The sequence below is a fragment of the Neoarius graeffei genome, chromosome 12, assembly GCF_027579695.1.
Source record: "Neoarius graeffei isolate fNeoGra1 chromosome 12, fNeoGra1.pri, whole genome shotgun sequence".
Classification (NCBI taxonomy): domain Eukaryota; kingdom Metazoa; phylum Chordata; class Actinopteri; order Siluriformes; family Ariidae; genus Neoarius; species Neoarius graeffei.
This window is the reverse complement of record NC_083580.1, coordinates 51485080-51501726: the sequence shown is the minus strand read 5'-3', so window position 1 is coordinate 51501726 and position 16647 is coordinate 51485080.

The following is a 16647-nucleotide window of genomic DNA, read 5'->3' as shown; positions in this document are numbered from 1 at the left end:
TCACCATTTCAGAGTGCAGACACAAAAGTCCTCACAAATGACAGGAAAACGTTCATGAGGAGTCCCTCATGACAAACTCAAAAAGACACAAGAATGTAGAATGCTCCTTTAAGACATACTGCATAATTGTTGTTCGCACTAGCAGTTAAGTAATTAAGACACTTGGCAACCTGGTGTGGTAAATAAATCAAAATTTAGAAACCTTAAGGGTTCTTTGATTGCCAGTGTAGAAACCCTTTTTTGGAAGTTAAGAACACTTATTTACCCAATGAATCCTTAAGGAACCCTTTTTTTCTAAATGTATACTGTATTTTTTTTAAATAGAAAAAAGGACTTCTATTACAGAAATTGCAGAAACCTCAGATGTAACTGCAGATATAAGCAGTATTCAAAAGTTATGCAATAGCTATGCATGCAGGGTGGAATTTGTTTGAAACAAGTGCATGACTGTGTTCCAGTGGTCATGTTTGCTCAGGCAGGTTCCTTATTGAGTGAAATGACCCAGAAGGATCTAAGTGGCAGCCATGATAACAACTGTTGAAATTATCTAAATTCTCTAAGTGCTTCCTTTTCTATCTCCTTGAGCACATGGTGCACTTTTACGAAAGAAAAAGAGATAATGCTGTCCCACAATTCCCTTTGGCAGCAATATTTAAAGTGACACACCAGCAGTACACCATTCATGCAAACAAAGAATTATATAAATAATTAAATAATTATGTGCATTAATTAGGTTTCATGTCAATAAATATTAATGGACAGGAAGGTGAGCATTGTCAGTAATGTGATAGAGAGCGCCACTTCCAGTCAGACTACAAACATGGCCGATCTGAACTACAACACCCAAGAACCACAGCGCCCTCTATCATCTGCCTATAAATTACACCTGTCACTCATTTCCTGGTTAATCAGCCCACACTATATAAATGCCTCTCCCTCACTCGATGCAAAGTATTGTTCAATGTCTTACCTGTCATACCAAGCCTTGTTATTCTGCCTGCCTTATCATGTTCTTGACCCTTGTTATTGTCTCATTCTCATTACTTTTAGTCTAGCCCTTATTAGATTAGATTAGATTAGATTAGATTAGATTAGATTAGATTAGATTAGATTAGATTAGATTAGATTAGATAAAACTTTATTGATCCCTTTGGGAGGGTTCCCTCAGGGAAATTAAGATTCCAGCAGCATCATTACAGATAAACAGAGAAAAGAAACAGAGGAAAACTTCTAGATAATTTATTTTAATTTAAGTATTTACATATACAAATATAAAAAGAATAAGATATGGGGAAGAGATGAAGGGGGGAGAGAGAGGGGGGAAGGCGGGGAAAAAGGGGGGCAGCAGGAGAGATATTGCACTTTATATTGCACATTGTCCAGTATTGCTTACTGTTAGGCTAGGCTACTGTTCCTTCCCATCCTCTGGCCTCCTGTTACCCCTCCTGCCTCCCCAGAGAGGAGTTGTGCAGTCTGATGGCGTGAGGGACAAAGGAGGTTTTGAGTCTGTTCATCCTGCACTTGGCAAGGAGCATTCTGTCACTGAACAGGCTCCTCTGGTTGCTGATGATGGTGTGCAGAGGGTGACTGGCATCGTCCATGATGTTCAATAGTTTGTCTATAGACCTCTTCTCTGCCACCATCACCAGAGAGTCCAGCTTCATGCTGACCACAGAGCCGGCCAGCCTGATCAGTTTGTCCAGCCTCAATGTGTCCTTCTTGGATGTGCTGCCCCCCAAGCACACCACGGTGTAAAACAGGACACTGACGACCACAGACTGATAGAACATCCACAGGAGTTTCCTGCAGATGTTAAAGGACTGCAGCCTCCTAAGGAAGTATAGCCTGCTCTGTCCTTTCCTGTATAAGTGTTTGGTGTTGCAAGTCCAGTCCAGCTTGCTGTCCAGCCACAGCCCGAGGTACTTGTAGGAATCCACAGCCTCCACCTCGACTCCCTCGATCAGAACTGGTCGTGACCTTGGTCTGGACTTCCCAAAGTCAATGACCAGCTCCTTGGTCTTCGAGGTGTTGAGCTGCAGATGGTTCCTGTTGCACCACACAGCAAAGTCCCTCACCAGGCTCCTATTACTCTGTTTGCTGATCATTCGACCCCTGCCTGTCCCTCGACTTCGATTTCATCTAGCATTTTGGATTTGTCTGCCAGTCTGTGTTCCCTGCTGTCCCCTGCATATACATCCATAAGTGCTTGCATCCTGACAGGATACTTCGCCACATATGGATGCAGCAGAGGAGGCGTGACAGATGGCTTTGATCGCTCAGGGGCACCTCTTAGGAGAACATCGGCAGATGCTCGCCAATCTCAACATCAAGATGGCTCAGCTTGCTGTTATGATGCTGCAGGCCCGCCTAACATGCCCCAAAGCTCCTCAGAGTCTCGCGCTCCCATTTCCATGCCCCGAGAAGTACTCCAGGGATGCACTCAGCTGCAAGGTGTTTCTGCTTCAGTGCTCCATGTACTTCTCCTTGCTCCCACACATCTCAGATGAACACAAGATTGCTGGATTTCTTTCGCTTTTAACTGGGAAAGCACTACAATGGGCCAGCGCAGTGTAGAGGAGCGGAGGCAAACACACCACCTCCTATGACAGCTTTCTGGAGTTATTCAAGTGTGTGTTTGATCACGAACTGGAGGGAATTGAAGTCGGTGAGAGCCTACTCACTATCACCCAAGGTTCAAGGAGAGTCACCAATTATGCCCTAGATTTCCAGACTCTTGCAGCAGCCAGCGGATGGAATGAGCCAGCGTTAAAGGCGGTGTTTCACCAAGGACTTCACCCCTCAGTATTGAGTGAACTAGCATGCTGCGATGAACATCTCACTCTGGACACTCTCAGTGATCTCGCCATTCAGCTAGACCATCTGCTATCCAGCCGCCCATCCCTCCGGGAGGAAGCCAAGCCTGCCATGGCCTCTGATTCTCCCTCTCCCATGTAAGTTTCTCATGCTTGCCTGAAACACTCCAAACGAGATCGGAGAAAGAAAGAGGGCTTGTGCTTCTATTGCAGGAGCTCCCCGCATTTACCCTCTGTCCCAGAATGAACAAGCTGCTATGGAAAAGTGCATAGAGGAGGCCCTTAAGCAGGGGTACATATGCACATCCACTTCACCAGTGTCATCAGCGGAATTCTTTTTCATGGAGAAGAAAGAGGGCAGACTTTGTCCATGTATAGACTTTCGAGGACTCAATCAGATATCAGTGAAATACCCATATCCACTTCCACTTGTGCCCTCCGCATTGGAACAGCTCCACAGTACCACAATCTTCTCCAAGCTTGACCTACGTAGTGCCTACAACCTGGTCTGCATCCATTAAGGCAATGAGTGGAAGACCACCTTCAGTACCAGCACCAGCCATTTTGAGTACCGGGTCATGCCTTATGACCTCTCTTCAGCACCAAGCATGTTCCAGTGCCTCATTAATGATGTGCTGTTAGACATGTTGGGGAGGTATGTCATAGCTTACATCGATGACATCCTGATCTACTCCCCTGATGAAGAGAGTCATCTTAACCATGTTCGATCAGTACTCAAGTGCCTGTCTAAGAACCATCTCTATGTCAAGGCTGAGGAGTGTGAATTTCACATGCGTAAGATCTCCTTCCTGGGGTGCATCATCAGTGCTGAGGGGGTCAGCATGGACCCCTCCAAGGTAACTGCAGTCATATCCTGGCCTGTACCCATCTTAGTAAAGGAGCTCCAACATTTCCTAGGCTTCACAAACTTTTACTGTCATTTCATTAGAGGGCTCAGCACCCTCACGGTGCCCCTGACCTTCCTCCTGAAAAAGGGACCAAAACGCCTCCACTGGAACCCTACAGCCAAAGAGGCCTTCAACAGGTTCAAAACGGCTTTCACCACAGCCCCTATCCTTCAGCATCCTGACCCGACCCGATCTTTCACGGTCAAAGTGGACACCTCTGAGACTGGTGTAGGAGGGGTTCTCTTCCAGCGCTTTGGCAAAAGGCCCAAGCTCCACACAATAGCATTCTTCTCCTAAAAGCTCACTCCAGCAGAAAGAAACTATGACATTGGGAACCAAGAGCTACTGGCCATCAAGCTTGCCTTAGAAGAATGGAGGCACTGGTTGGAGGAGGCCACACACTCCTTTGTCATTTTGACTGATCATAAAAACCTTCAGTATCTCAAGAAAGCAAAGAGACTGAACCCATGCCAAACCCAGTGGGCACTGTTCTTCACCTGTTTCAACTTCACGATATCTTATCATCCTGGCACCAAAAACACCAAGGCTGATGCCCTGTCATGCATCTTTAGCCTGTCTCTTCATGGCCAGGAACCTCATTTCATCCTGACACCTGATTGCATCATCCAGGCGATCACCTGGGACCTCGACAAGGAGATAAGGGACTCGCAACCACAGAATCCTCCAGTCAACTGCCCACCAGGCCACATGTATGTCCCTAATCATCTCAGGAGCAGACTCCTCACATGGACACACTTCTCCTGCCACTGGTTATCCCAGCAGCCATCACACCCACCAACTGCTGCAAAACAAGTACTGGTGGGAGGACATGCTGACTGAGATAATTCATTTCATCCCTTCATGCACTGAGTGCACTCAAGCCAAGGTCCTTTGAACTCCTCTGGCTGGCAAACTATGCCCTCTTCTTGTGCCTCAGAGACCATGGTCCCACTTGGCAATTGACTTCATCACTGACCTTCCACCATCCCAAGGCAACACCACAGTTTTTTTCATCACTGACCACTTATCCAATGCGCTGAGACTCATCCCGTTATCCAGCCTACCCACAGCATTTCAGACCACTGAATTATTGTTTCAGCACATGCTCCGATACTTCGGCATCCCAGAAGACATAGTCAGTGACCGTGGCCCTCAATTCATCTCTCGTCTGTGGGCCAGCTTCATAGAGCAGCTAGAAGTCTCGGTGAGCCTCACTTTGGGGTATCATCCCTAGTCAAATGGCCAGGTAGAGAGAGCCAATCAAGAAATAGGATGTTTCCTCTGAATCTTCTGCATGTGAAACCCAGGGGACTGGGTCCGATTCATCCCTTGGGCCAAATACGCGCAAAACTCTCTCTAGCACTCAGCCACACAACTTACACCCTTCCAGTGTATGCTTGGCTACCAACCTCCCCTGTTTCCTTGGGATGACTCTCCAGCATGGGTACAGGCCATGAAAGACTGGTTCACCTGTAGCCAGTCAATTTGGGAGGAAGTTCACCAATGCATTACATTAGTTAATGCCAAGTACAAGGAATACACTGATAAGCACCAGAGCAACAACCCCGAGTACTCTCCTGGTGATTGGGTATGGGTGTCCAACAGGGACCTTAGGGAACCCAACACATGCCGAAGGCACGTGTTTACAGGCATGCTACATCGGACCATACAAGGTGCTCCGGCACATCAAAGAGGTTTCCTATAGACTTGAGCACCCACCTCACAGTCATCTGTCACCCACCTTCCACGTCTCTTGCCTCAAACCCTCCATCCGGGGTCCCCTGTCTGAGAACATGCCCACCCTGGACCACCCGTCTCCTGGCCCAGAAGGAGAACCCATCTACCAGGTAAATCAGATCCTAGACTCTAGACATAGAAGAGGTCAGCTAGAATACCTGGTAGATTGGGAGGGCCATGGACCTGAGGAACGAAACTGGGTGGGAGCTAAGGCCATCCTAGAACCTCTCCTTACTCAAGAATTTCACAACCAACACCCCAACAAGCCTGCACCCGGGGGGGGGGTGGGGGGAGGTGTTCTGTCAGTAACGCAATAGAGAACACCACTTCCAGTCAGACTACAAACATGGCCGATCTTAACTCTAACACCCAAGAACCATAGCATCCTCTATTGCTTGCCTATTAATTACACCTGTCACTCATTTCCTGGTTAATCAGCCCACACTATATAAACGCCTCTCCCACACTCACTCGATGTGGAGTATCGTTCAGTGTCTTACCTGTCATACAATTACCTTGTTATTCTGCCTGCCTTATCGTGTTCTCGACCCTCGTTATTGTCTCGTCCTTGTTACTCTTTAGTCTAGCCCTTATTACTCTGTCTGCCGATCAATCGACCCCTGCCTGTCCCTCGACTTCGATTTTGTGTAGCGTTTTGGATTTGTCTGCCAGTCTGCATTTCCCACTCTCCCCTGCGCATACTCCATCCTGACAAGAGTGAATAAATGTGACATTCTCAATGTGACAATCATTTTATTTTCTGTTTTGTGGCTGGTCACCTATATTTCTTTTTTATTTAAATTCCAACTTTGGTAATAAAGTTATATGTTTCATGGTGTTGTCCACGTTTATACAGCCTGCATGAAAAACATGGGAAGAACGCACAGGGCAAAGGTGCACTTTTTGTAGTGTATCTTTGGAACATTGTAGTTTCACACAGCAGACCCATATCAATAGCATGCGCTATTGCATAATTGCATACCCTACGTAGTGTAAGTGCAGTTGGATTCTCTTAGCACGGCAGTTATCTTTTCCTATGTTCTTATGAATGCTCATTCACATTTTTCCTTGACCTCATAATGTTTTACATTAAGGCCAAGGAAAAGTGGTTAGGAAAGGACATAGGACAGACTATTGGAACATGGCCTATGTCTTATTTCCAAGTGATTCTGAACTTTAAGCATATTTTGCACGCTTGCATAATATTTTCTCAAGCAAGGAGCAGTATTATATCCAGTGACACTGTCTGAAATTTTCATGCTACCCCAATTTGTCTTACAGAAATGTATGTTACAATCTGTAAATACCCACAAAAAGTTATGGAATGGCATTTGAGGCCATTATTAATTACATCGGGGACATCAGATGTGTCAAAGATGCACTTAATTTTACCATGGCCAAAGAATGGAATTATATTTTTTGAGGTTCAGTATTGAATTTATTTGTAATCTCCCACTGCACAGTAGTGGTTAATGGCTCATATGAAATACACTCAGGGTTTTAAGAATTTACAGTTTTTCATAAGTATTTCTTTTTAACTAGCCTACTAGGTTTAAATGGTATAATTTTATTGTGGCAGTCTCAAATAAGCTTAACTTGTGCTGTCCATTTTATCTAAATTTTATATAACTTCCATTTGATATCAATAGTATTATCAAGAGGTGTGAATTGCTTGCCCAACAGAGGGCTCACACCCCTCCACTTTCCCATCATCCTGCTCACCAGCAGCTAAACACAGAGTCAGGATACGCTACGCCCAGAAAACCAAGTGTCCTCATTAATCTTAGACTTATGGCAATAAAAATAATTAACCTGTTTATACTGATTGAAAAAAGTCTAATAAGTTCATTTCCAATCCACTGGCAAAACCGAACACCAGTATACTATGAGAAATGGTTAATTAGAGGCATTGTTTACCTCGTGAAGTGAATTTTTATAATTTTTTAAGTTATATTTAATGCAATATCAACTACATTGTAAATGTAGCAGATAAGTGCACAGTCAACTTATCCATCGTAGTCTATTCCTTTTATGTTACATCATGTTACTGTTGAAAAGCCATACTGAAAAACGAATCAGTATCACATTACAGTGAGAAAAGTTTGTGATAAGATCTCATCTCATCATCTCTAGCCGCTTTATCCTTCTACAGGGTCGCAGGCAAGCTGGAGCCTATCCCAGCTGACTACGGGCGAAAGGCGGGGTACACCCTGGACAAGTCGCCAGGTCATCACAGGGCTGACACATAGACACAGACAACCATTCACACTCACATTCACACCTACGGTCAATTTAGAGTCGCCAGTTAACCTAACCTGCATGTCTTTGGACTGTGGGGGAAACCGGAGCACCCGGAGGAAACCCACGTGGACACGGGGAGAACATGCAAACTCCACACAGAAAGGCCCTCGCCGGCCCCGGGGCTCGAACCCAGGACCTTCTTGCTGTGAGGTGACAGCGCTAACCACTACACCACCGTGCCGCCCTTGTGATAAGATGTTTTTCACATTTTAAGAAGTTATTTTCATGTTATTGCGAAATACAAACTTATCACATTATCACAAGAAACTTATTACAATATTACCCACTGTGTTTAATCTAGCCATTGTCTCAAGCCAAGCATGAAGCAGAACTTAATCAAATCATATAAATGAACCATATTCCTCAGTTTATTCGTTCTCTGCACACTGTTTCCTCATTAAACCATGAGTTTAACATTATAGCCAAACAAGAATAAGAAACATTTCATATTATAATATTATGACAATAATTTATCATGTAAAACAGATAAATAGGATTTTGTTATAACAAGAAACATTTCTTGTGATTACAAAATCCTATTTATCTGTTTTACATGATAAATTGTTGTCATAGCATATGAAATGTTTATTATAAGTAATAAGTTTGTATATTGTAATAACGTGGGCATATATTGATAACATTTTAAAAACATCTTATTAAAACAAGAAACATTACACTGATCCATTTATCTTTTTCTGGCATAGCAGCAATATGCTTCTGTGCTACTGAATGCTGAACAGGTTCACTTTTATTTTGATATATTGGTAATATAAAAATTAGTGGTTTTAAGGCCATTCTGCTTTGATGGATAATTTTATCTGTTTTTTTTTTGATAGAATGTGTCTGTTTTGAGTCTATGAATGTGATGTTTTATTTGTTGTGGTGTTTCTTCTGTATATGAAGTCAAACTGTGAAAAGGTGCTTTAAGGAAAGTGATCTAGGTAACAATTCATGCTAGTTAGCGAGTAAAAATATTGAAAAAGAATTACATAAGGTGAACAAGAACAAAGAGAGGAACATATCTAGGAATTACAATAAATAATATCACAATGTAATGTGTAATTATATTTTTACATGGTTTAAATTTTTTATCACCTGATACTGGATGTTTGTATAAATGTGTAGTGTACTGTAAGTGTATTGCTCAGAAAGCATAAAAGAGAAGGGAGATCTTTTTTTTGACAGCCATAAATCATACATTGAATGTGCAGAACTGTTTCCTGTGCAGCAATATTTTTTTTTTTTTTAATTCTCATGATGACATAAATTGCTAAATCTCCTGGCTCCAACCAGTGGCAGGAAATGATGTCTTGCCATTTAATGGAGCGTATAAAAAGACGAGATTATCTGTGTCACTGCACCTCCGACTCTTGCCAGTGAATCACATTATAGTGTTCTTGTGACAGAGATGAGTTGAGAGAAAAAAATCAGGAGCCACTGAATGCAATCAGAAGCTTGTGAGTTTGTGTTCTTGTTGTAGTGTCAAGGAGCTCATTAGGTGTTGAGAGAACATGGGGAGAACTTGTGGCAGCTCCATTACTCTGCCCCTGTCAGACTGTCAGCTTGCTCTTTGTGCCTGCTTTCATATGAAAACACTTATTTGCTACCATGTCACTTCTCAGAACTGCTTGTCCTGTCAACATGCGGACAGATAAACACTCGTGAGACAGGCATGGGCCATGGCACTGCTACTACTCTTTAGCATACAAAAGCCCAGAGAGGAATTTCATTTTCATCAACATCCTGCTTCTGGAAATACATTCGCCATAAAGTGTGCTCAGCTTCACAACCTCCATAACAGGCTTTTAAAAAAAGATTCAACAGAATAATTACAAATGCTACATTTTAAATAGAAATTTATTCTTGATCAGGTTATAGCATAGAATGTTTATTTGGCCATTATGTTGCTAATCCCACTATGTGCTGTGTCTTTGACTTCTGAAGCTAATTTAGGGGTTAAGGCCTAAGAGCCCAATAGCAGTCTCATCTCATCTCATCTCATCTCATCTCATTATCTCTAGCCGCTTTATGCTTCTACAGGGTCGCAGGCAAGCTGGAGCCTATCCCAGCTGACTACGGGCGAAAGGCGGGGTACACCCTGGACAAGTCGCCAGGTCATCACAAGGCTGACACATAGACACAGACAACCATTCACACTCACATTCACACCTACGGTCAATTTAGAGTCACCAGTTAACCTAACCTGCATGTCTTTGGACTGTGGGGGAAACCGGAGCACCCGGAGGAAACCCACGCGGACACGGGGAGAACATGCAAACTCCACACAGAAAGGCCCTCGCCGGCCACGGGGCTCGAACCCGGACCTTCTTGCTGTGAGGCGACAGCGCTAACCACTACACCACCATGCCGCCCCCCCCATAGCAGTTATGGACTAAAAACCATGAAGCAATTAAGGATTAGAATTTAACAACCCTGGAACAGTTATGGGTTAGGGTTTAAGAACTCTAGAGCAGATAGGGCTTAGGATTTAAAGGAGCCAGCTCACCCTTCCCAGAATCCTCTGTGCCAAGTAGCAAGTAGACATTTTTGATGCTTGTGACCTTCCAAAAACAATCTGCCATAGATCTGAAATTGTAACCTGAAATTGAAAATATTTTGTCAAAGTATCTACATTTTCCATTCTTTCCATCAATCCATTTTGTTTTCAACCATCTCACAGGTGACTGCAAACAAAAGAAAAGATAAGATATATTTTGTTCAAAGCTTCCATGTAGGACACATAGGTGAAGGAAAGGTTCAACATGGGTGTGGCAGCAGGGGTGTGGTCAAGCGTCGGTCTGTGAATGGAGGGTGGAGTCAGGGAAGGTAAGTGGCAGAATCACTGCACCTGACGGGAATTAACCTGTGTTTGTGTGTCTTCCCCAGTGACCGTGCCCTATAAGAGGAGAGGGAGCACGGAGAAAGGGAGCTCTCCCGACCTGAACACGTGTGTGTGGCGTGTGTGTGTGTATATGAGTAAATGTGTAGAAGCTGAAAAGCTGACAATAAAAGAGTTATTGAGAACTCAGTCCTGGCCCGCCGTGCTTCTGCGCTCCACCCAGCTAGAACACTTGTTACAGTGGTGCCGAAACCCGGGACGGAGAGCAGGAGAGAACAGCCCCATGGAGTCCTCCCCCTTCAAGGACCTGATCCACGCCCTCGCCATGGCCCAACAGAGCCAGCACCAGGCGCTGGTCACCCTCCGGGAAGAACAGGAGCGAAGGTTCGAGGCCCTGGTGCTGGCACAGCAAGAAGATCGCCGGGCGTTCTGGCACCTACTCGCGTCGGCGGGGTCCACCACCTCCACCGCCGCGGGCCCTTCCCACCTCACCCTGATGAAGATGGGCCCGCACGACGGCCCCGAGGCCTTCCTCGCTCTCTTTGAGCAGGCAGCAGAGGTGTGGGGTTGGCCGGTGGAACAGCGCGTGGCGCGCCTCCTCCCCCTGCTCACGGGCGAGGCGCAGCTGGCTGCGCTACAGCTCCCCGCTGACAGCCGGCTGGTCTACGTGGACCTCTGCAGGGCCATCCTCCAGCACGTGGGTCGCACTCCAGAGCAGCAGCGGCAGCGCTTCCGCGCGCTGTGCCTGGAGGAGGTCGGCCGGCCGTTCACGTTTGGCCAGCAACTCCGGGATGCCTGCTGCCGGTGGCTGAGGGCCGACAACTGCGACACCGAGGAGATCATCGATCTGGTGGCGCTGGAGCAGTTCGTCGCTCTACTTCCAGAAGGAACCGAGGAGTGGGACCAGTGCCATCGCCCGGCGTCACTGGATCAGGCCATTGAGCTGGCAGAGGACCATATGGCGGCCGTTCCAATGGCAGGACAGCATGTCTCCCCTTCTCCCCTCCCCTCTCCCTCTCTCTCTCCTTCTGTTCCTCTCCCTTGCCCCATTCCCCCACCGCGGAGGCGGGGGCTGGCTCCACCCCAGCCGGCCCGCCGCACCCGCAGTGTCCTACTGTTTCCTACTTCCGTGTCTGTGTCTTCCCACCCTCAGGTGAGTGATATCTGGAACACCGGTGCAGAGAAAGAGCCCGGGCTGGTGTGCTGGCGCTGCGGGGAGCCGGGGCACCTCCAGCATCAGTGCTCGGCGATGGAGGTGGGCGCGGTGGTCCGGATCCCCGACGCGCCAGGAACCGCCCTCGATTGGGCCGGAGCGTATCACATACCGGTGAGTATCCAAGGGGATACGTATCAGGCTTTGGTGGATTCTGGCTGAAGTCAGACCTCAATCCACCAAAGCCTGGTGCAAGACGAGGCATTGGGGAGAGCACAATTGGTGAAGGTGTTGTGTGTGCACGGGGATGTTCACAACTATCCTTTAGTGTCGGTCCACATTCTGTGTGGACTATAGAAAAGTCAACGTGGTGTCTAAATTTGACGCATACCCAATGCCTCGTATTGACGAGTTGCTCGATCGACTAGGGACGGCTCGTTTTTATTCGACACTGGATTTGACAAAAGGGATATTGGCAGATCCCCTTGACTCCACTATCCTGAGAGAAAATGGCCTTTTCCACACCGCGTGGCTTACACCAGTTTGTCACACTTCCTTTTAGGCTGTTTGGGGCGCCCGCTACATTCCAGCAGCTTATGGATAGGGTCCTCCGCCCCCACGCCACCTATGCGGCTGCATACTTGGATGACATTATTATTTATAGTAATGACTGGCCGCGGCACCTAAAACACCTGAGGGCCGTCCTGGGGTTGCTGAGGTGAGCGGGTCTCACAGCCAACCCGAAGAAGTGTGCGATTGGGCGGGTGGAAGTACGGTATCTGGGCTTCCACTTGGGCAATGGGCAGGTGCGTCCCCAAATCAGTAAGACAGCAGCGATTGCGGCCTGCCTGAGGCCCAAGACCAAAAAGGGGGTGAGGCAGTTCCTGGGGCTGGCTGGCTATTATCGTAGGTTTATACCTAATTATTCGGACGTCACCAGCCCGCTGACTGATCTCACTAAAAAGGGGGTACCAGATCCGGTCCAGTGGACGGAGCAATGCCAGCGGGCTTTCTCTAAGGTAAAGGCTGCACTGTGTGGGGGGCCACTGTTACACTCCCCTAACTTTTCTCTCCCCTTTGTGTTACAGACGGACACATCGGACAGAGGGCTGGGGGCTGTTCTGTCCCAGGAGGTGGAGGGGGAGGACCGTCCAGTGCTGTACATCAGCCACAAGCTGTCAGTGCGCGAGGGCAGGTACAGCACCATAGAGAAGGAATGCCTCGCCATCAAGTGGGTGGTTCTTGCCCTATGCTACTATCTGCTGGGGCACCCTTTCACCCTCTGGTCGGACCACACGCCCCTGCAGTGGCTCCACCACATGAAGGATGCCAACATGCAGATCACCCAGTGGTATCTGGCACTCCAGCCATTTAAGTTCGAGGTGGTCCACAGGCCAGGGGCGCAGATGGTTGTGGCGGACTTCCTCTCCCATCAAGGGGGGGGGGGGGGAGTCGGCTGCAGGCCGGATGGCTGCCCGGCCTGAGTCGGGCAGTGGCGGTATGTGGCAGCGGGGGCGTGGTCAAGCGTCGGTCCGTGAATGGAGGGTGGAGTCAGGGAAGGTAAGTGGCGGAATCACTGCACCTGACAGGAATTAACCTGTGTTTGTGTGTCTTCCCCAGTGACCGTGCCCTATAAGAGGAGAGGGAGCGCGGAGGAAAGGAGCTCTCCCGACCAGAACACATGTGTGTGTGTGGCATGTGTGTGTGTATATGAGTAAACGTGTAGAAGCTGAAAAGCTGACAATAAAAGAGTTATTGAGAACTCAGTCCTGGCCTGCCGTGCTTCTGTGCTCCACCCACCTAGAACACTTGCTACAATGGGTTTTGAAGGGACCACAATGAACAATGATTTTGCAGAGGTTTTGTTGCACAGAGAGCTAACAGAGTAGTGGTCACATGCTTTCACACAGTGCCCTGTATGAAAACAAAAACAACAAATTGGATTCTGTGAAGGGTGAGCCAGCTCCTTTAAGGACACAGGAGCAGTTCAATATTTTGAAATGTTAATATCAGATTCAATACATTTCTATGCACACTAACATTCCACTATTATTCCTAATATGACAATATTCAGACTTTTATATGGGTTATATAAATTGCTGTGGCAGCAGGGGCATTGTTGCATATCAGTTTTGGGTGGCGAGGAGTCAGGTAGAACCAGCAGGTAACATGTGATGAATTTCATCTTTGATTGCTGACAATTTACTCGTGTGTTTTTCTGTTGTCTTGTAGAGTGAAGCCAGTAAACAGAGAGAGAGAGAGAGAGAGAGAGAGAAAGAGAGAGAGAGAGCTACCCAGTGCTGTTTGTTGGTTTGTGTATGAAAAATAAAGAAACTGAAGTCACTGAAAAGTGAACTTAGAAAGAAATAAAATGCTCCTCGAATTGTCAGACCTGTTTCACTGTTCCTCATTCCCTGAGCTGTTTGACTGTTACACTGGTGCTGAAACCCAAGAAATGAGGAATAAAATCACTGTCATGGAGGCCACACCAGTTGTGTAGATCCTCCAGACCCTCCTCGGCAACCACCAAGCACAACATCAGGCTCTCATTGCACTATGCGAAGATCAAGAGCAGAGCCTTCCAGGCTGTGCTCCAGGCCCACACTGTAAGCCCGGATAAGTTGAGTTTACTTAAAAAATTTGAGGAAAGTGGTTGCCTTAAAAAAATTAAGTAATGTATAATCAAAACTTATTTTACTGTAGATAGCACATTTACAAAAAAAAAAAAAGGAGCAGAAAAAAACAATCAAATCCTGGATTCACAAGACTGACAACATGGTGTTCATCTTTCTTAATGGCAGGACTGAGAAAATATGCATATACTATATAAGATTTTCACTGACAGAAATATTTACTTTCAGAGAGAGAGGGAGGATGGAAAAGGTAAGCAATAGTGATGAACTGACACACCAAAAACCTACTTAACCAAATAACATGTCCAAATAAATCCAAACAAATGACAGCAACTGGATCATTAACCCATGATATCACTGCCCACATCATCAGACAAAGTGAAAACAGCGCACAAATGGCAGCACACTTATCTAAAAGAGCAACATTAAAAACTAAGCACCTGATATCTGGAACAGCAGAATACTGTATCTGGAACAGTAGCATAACTACTTGAAACCCCTTAGACTTCAAGCTGATTTTTCAGAGTCTGAATTTTGGGTGCCAGCTCACTTTTACCCAGGTTGAACATCACCTGCTAGACAAAGTAAAAAGTGTTTTTCATGCACTTTGGATAATCCAGGTGTAGGGCGTACTGTATATCAGCCCAAAAAGAACACAGAAGGCCTGAGGAAGGTTGGGCAGCTCGTCCATCACCACACTGCCTTCCAGGATGATTCCTACTCTGGACGGGTTCAGCTGAGGACTTTCTTCATCAATGCAGAGGATTCCCACTGGAGTCTGACTGTATAAGTCCTTGCAAGTTGCATCCTGACAAGAGAAAGATTGACAGTACAGGACACAATCATACCAGTTAGATATTTAAAATGAAAAGCCTCAGAAAATAAGTGAACTGAATGTAATTATTGAAAGGACAATAAAGACTGGTCATATTTGGATCTGAGTGTTGCAAGTGCTAATTCCAAAACTGTCTGTTTGGTACCTTGGCAAGTAAGGAAACTTAAAGGGGTTTGAGTGCACTTTTTGGAATAACCAAGATTTAACAAAAAACTTGGGCTAAAACATTTAATTAAACTTCCAATTAACTACGCCATTTCGCTTTGTTTGATCCGAATAATGAACTAACCTAGCCCATTTCAGTTCATGGTCGTCTCAAAATGCAACAGCACTTACCAAATTGAGTGAACAGTGATACACCAACGGACCGTCGCCTTCCTTTCTCTCTCCTTCTCCCTTGTGCTGCGCAACGTGGAAGACCGCGTTTTCTGTGCTGTCGGTCGGGTGTTCAATGCAGCTACAGTAACAGCTAGTGAGCACTTAGCTAATAGAGGAAGAACGTCAATTCTAACATTAGCTACTTAATCGTACAATAAATAATGATTAAACCTATGATATGGTTGTGCTGTATACTTACATTATCCGAAAAGTCTTCAAAAGTGTCCCATTCCAAATCCAGAGAGCTCTCCACAGTGACAAAAGCAACTTGGCCAACAGATGAAAATTACGTGAAATTGGTAAAATACCACCTGTAACTGTAAAACACGCGATTTCCACTGCTCTTAAAGTTAAAACAAACATTCCAACCGACAGTCAGGATCCAAAATACTAAGTTCAGAGAACAAACGTTGGATGAAGCTCACTCTGAATTTTACCAAACCTCATGTAACTGCTGCTGATCTGTGAAAGTTAAAATGGCGGCTTCACAACTCTGCGCAGATTAAAAAAGAGGTGTGGTCATGACTAAAACTTAGAATTTTAAGGCCATTCAACTTAAACTTATTAACACTTTTGACTATGTGTACAAATTAGTAGAATATACTTAATCTTTTTTAGTAATGCAATCAAACTTAAATTTTTACGTACATTGTAATTAAAACATTTAATTAAATACAAAGTCCGGGCTTACAGTGCAGGCAGAAGACTGGCAGATGATCCAGAGCCTGGTCCAGCTAGTGGATACTCCAGCAGCTGCTCCTGTGGGTACTGTGGCCAACCCACCCATACAGCTGCTCAAGATGGGGCTGCAGAACAATCTAGAACATGGTTTTCCCCAAAGTGTTTTAGCGTATCAGGCCCAATACGCTTGCTCTGCCTGCCGATACGCTTAGTCACTTTACTTAAAATCCAATATGCTTAGATTTATACCAATACATTAAAATTTCCTACCGACAAGTAACTAGATACATAGGAGAGCAAATAACAGATCCATTTACATACTGATTGATATTTGTGTTAAACAAGCGGTCTTTTTTTCCAGTGTTTGTG